The sequence below is a fragment of the Lathyrus oleraceus genome, chromosome 6, assembly GCF_024323335.1.
Source record: "Lathyrus oleraceus cultivar Zhongwan6 chromosome 6, CAAS_Psat_ZW6_1.0, whole genome shotgun sequence".
Classification (NCBI taxonomy): Eukaryota; Viridiplantae; Streptophyta; class Magnoliopsida; order Fabales; family Fabaceae; genus Lathyrus; species Lathyrus oleraceus.
In genome coordinates, this window is record NC_066584.1 from 211,190,207 (window position 1) to 211,194,807 (window position 4,601).

Below are 4,601 nucleotides of genomic sequence, written 5' to 3' on the forward strand. Positions count from 1 at the left end.
GGGAAGAAAGCTCCCCTACTGGAGAGACTAGCAGCAAGGTGTGGGGGCATTCCCCACGGGTAGGAAGCAGCAAGCCTAGTAGAGTCTGTGGTGACCACCTGATGTTTCCCTGAGTTAGGCACTACAGTTTTCGCCGGAGTGTCAATAGTAGTGCCAGCAGCAGCATCAGGAATGGTCACCCCAGCAGCACGGGTGATGTTGGCAGCAACAAAGGCATGGTTCCTCTGAGACTGGAGGATCTCGAGGATAGTCTCCATGTTCCCCCTGAATAGGTTCATCTCACCTTGCACTTGGGCAAGGGATTCGCGGACGGCAGCATCGGAAGCTTCGTATTCGGTCATGATTCTGGATTTGTTGGAACGTGTGTAGTACGGATGAAGAGTCGTCGTTGTTGTTGCGGCAAAACGGCGAGCGTAAGCATTTTATTTCTGACGGCTTTTGGCAAGTAAATGCGTGGATGCATGTATGTATGCAAAAAGATTTGATATGTACATTCATCATTATTATTATTACAAAGGGAACAATTCCAAGGAATCCACGAGTTTACTCATTTAACACAAGCAATTATAAAGCGAATAAAGAGAGACAATTTATGAAGCCAATAATCCAGAAACTCTTTTATTCAATGTCGATAAAGCAGAATACAAGTACATCAAGGAAATGCCCATCGGCTACAAGAAGGTCACATTAGTCCTATCAGACCTCAATCTAGTGAATTATAAGCGACTAGAAGCAATTGGATAACAACTTTTCATAGTAAGCTTGAGATTTGGGAGACAGGCAGGCGCCCCACTTTCCCAACATCGCACTCCCTTCAGGTGGGGGGTTATGATTTGGCTTGCTTGGAATGTTGTTCACAACTGTCTTCCCTCGGTTGGAGGGGTCTTCAGGATGCTTGTTCAACTGCATGTTATTGTCTTTCAGGTTCCCATGTGATTGTCCCTTCAACTCTTGGATATCTTCTAGTCTCTGATTCAGCTCGTATTGGTTTTGGCGAAGGGTGACTTCTAGCTGTTTGTTGCGGCTTCTCTCATCCTTCAACTCTTTCTTACAAGCTTCTAGCAGGCTTTGAAGTTTCTTCATTTGCTCCATGTGTTCTAGTTCTGCTTTACCGGCTCGGTATTGGGCTTCGGCTAACTACTTATTTTTGGTTGTCAGGCTGGCATAAGTCCCTTTGAGGGTGTTACCCATTTTGATTATTCTGAAAACCTCTGTCTGTACCTCATCATCTGCTTGACGAACTTGGTCTCTCTCTTCTGATTTAGATTGAATTTCAAGGTTTCTTTCTCCAATGAGATCTTAACAAACTTAAATTTGAATCGACATTCTCTTTCTTTAGGGTCTTGATAACCTTCTTCAATTCATCTACTTCAGAATTTGGTTGGTTCTCTGGCTCAGGAGGTTGGAGGTTCATGGATGGTTCGGGCGGGAATGGCAATAAGACCTCACTAACTCTGCTCTTAACCCAACTGGTGTAAGCTTCCTTGGCGATACAGTTCTTCTTACCCATCTCTGCTCTTCCTTGAGGACAAATCGACCCCCAAGCCTTGACAATCTTCTTGATCAACTCTGGTTCTTCGACCCCTTCGTATAAAACAAAACCCTCTACACTTTGGAGATCAGGTTTGTCTACCATAGGGTATCCAAGTTGCCGCAATTCTAACATCGGGTTGTAGTTGATCCCTCCTTTTGTACCAAGATGAGCTTGACACCATAGTATACTCGAGAATACCAAGGGATGTCTTCGGCTTTTAAGGACATGATCCGCTAGGACCATTTCAAGTTATCTTTGTTCTTAACGAAAGGACCTTTGCTGGGTAGGTGCAAAATAAACTATCTATACAGCAAAGGGGTGCAACAAACGATAGTCCCTTTCTTCTTCTGGGTCCTCACATGGATTGAATAGTAAGTATCTAAAATAAGAGTGGGAATCGGATTCTGAGTCAAGAAGATGTGAATAGCAGCCAGGTCTACGAACTCCTCCATATTCGGTAACAAGACAATCCCATAGATGAGTAAAGCTAGATGGGCGTTAAAGGCCGTCCAGCTCCCAGCTTCAGCGAAGATGATAGCTTTGTCTACGAGAAACTTAGAGGTGAAGCCATGGATTCCACCCTTTGGTTTCAAGTTCAATTCTATTTCCTTCTTTCCCATATGCAGAGCTTCAACAAGATCTAGATATTCAGGGAGTTCCTTAGTGCGGATGTAGGGCACTTGGTTCTTAATCCTAATACCCAGAATATGAGAGTACTCTTCCAATGTCGGCGCTAGCTGGTAATCTTGGAAAGTAAAGCACCTTAGTGGTGGATCGTAGAACTGCACCAAGGTGTGCACAACGGTGATGTTGACCTCGGTGTTCAGAATACCCAGAAGGTTACCATACGCTTCCTTGAAGGCGTCTTTGTGAGTCAGGTCTAAACGTGCCCCAAGTCCTCTCAATACAGCCAACCGAGGTTCCACAAACTTGTAATTATGGATGCTCTTTCTCTTGGGATTCATGCTTCGCTTCAATTGCTTGGTAAATGGACTGGACTCTTGGATTACTGGAAAAGACATGCATATTCAAAAATTGGTCATGATGAAGGATAATGTAATGATGAGATGATAATAAGTCACATGGACTCGAAACTCTGGCAAGTTTTGGACAAGTTGTAAGTGCCACATGTTGCAAGCTCAAAAGTTCGACGTAACATGAGTATCAAGGTAGGTAGAGTCTATGGTTTCCTGCAATAAAAACCCATATCCCCCTCACAGGTGTGGACTATGCTCCAAGGTGGTCCCTAGAAGGTCTCCCAGAGTCATCGACTCGAAATGGGAATACCCTGCCGTAGTGAATACTCACAGGATAAAAGTACGTCCAAGTGAATCTAGTATGGGTGTGGTTCTCGTGACACCCAACACGCGAAACTCAAGTGTACACGACTATCCACGAGTCTAACCTATGTGTATACTAAGCTCGGGTATAGAGCTTTCCTCTCATGTAGTCTAACCCATCCCAACAACAATGTAATAGATATATCCATAATATAAAGCGAATAAGAAATGCGATAAATAAAAGCGAGTATAACTATGAGTTAAGCACCTAAACTAGTGAGGGAACAACCTAAACTAGGCTCGACTCCTTTTAGCGACTAGGAAATACTCCCAGTAACGAAGTAGTCCCCAACAGAGTCGCCAGCTGAAGCTAGTGAAAATATACTCGAGCGTATCGCACGCTCGAACATAAAACAGAGTCGCCATCGAACTTTATTTATCCCCAAATGGAAGGGAAAACATCGATAAAACCCGGGGGGAAGAGATATACTGGGTAAGGAAGTTGGTTATGCAAGGAGAAGGTATTAGCACCCCAAACATCCATGGTACTCCATGGGAACCGTTTTGATTGTTCTCGCTCGAATAGGTGATAACTAAAGATTACTCGCAAAAGAATTGGAAAAGGAAGATAAATAGATAAAGTGCTCAGTGAGGATGGGGACCCTCATGCCTACGTATCCTCATAGTGCAATGAGGAATTCAGAGCTTCGTAGTTCAAGGAACTAGAGGCAGGAGGTGGAAAGAAGTGTGATCAAAGTATGGTCTGAGCCAAAGGATTGTGTGATTTGAGCTTCAATAAGGGTGAAAACATGAACCCAAGAGTAAACAGGTATGAACCGACAAGTGAGGGCATATAGCACTTATACCACTGTACTGGAACAACCGAAAGGAGAGGAATTAGGTGTTTGGGATGAGAGCCAAACAACTCTTGGTTCATAAGGAGGTACAAGATGGAGTACAAAAGTATAGTGTATTTGGCTCAAAGAATAAGTATATCACGCGGAGTGAATGAAGGTAGAATATGAGTGCATCATGGAGATGAATGGATGAAGTGACCGAAGTCACAGAATAGAAGAACTTGGTAACAAGTGACTGAATAAGTATTGTTTGAAATTGAAAGGTGAAAGTGTATTGGAATCCACAAGAGAAGTGAGATTTCTACCATAGAAGGAAACAACGTTAACCGATACGTGGACTAGCAGGCCGCCACTATAGGGTTTTGGCTAAAAAAGAAGGAATTAAATGTTTGGGATGAGAGCCAAACAACTCTAGGTATGAAATGCGGACTATTCGTTAGGCGTCCTAAAAGGGTGTATATGGAATTCCAAAGAAAGTGTATTTCGATGTCAAAGAGACGGTATGTCAATGGGTGAATGATTTGTGATCGAAGGTAGATAGTTGGTAGTGAAAGATATGAACGGTGCCCTAAGGAGAAGGAGGAATAATTAGAAGTATGCTCGCTAAGGATTCGCCTTCTCGTGCCTACGTATTCTCATTGTGAAATGAGAAAGTCATAGCAATCGTAGTTTGGAACTACGAGAATAGAGAGAAAGAGATGTTTGTCTAAGAAACAGGGACTCACAAGATAAACACACAAGGAATGATTGCAATACAAGGAGTAGTGTATCACTTGTTGGGGAATTGACAGTTCAAGATCAAATCAGGATAGTATCTTGGATCTAAGAGAAGGATAGACTCTTAATCGAAGAGCAAAGTTGCGTGTTAGCCAAAAAAGGAACGAGTTAAATGTTTGGGATGAGAGCCAAACAACTCTCGATTGAAGAGAT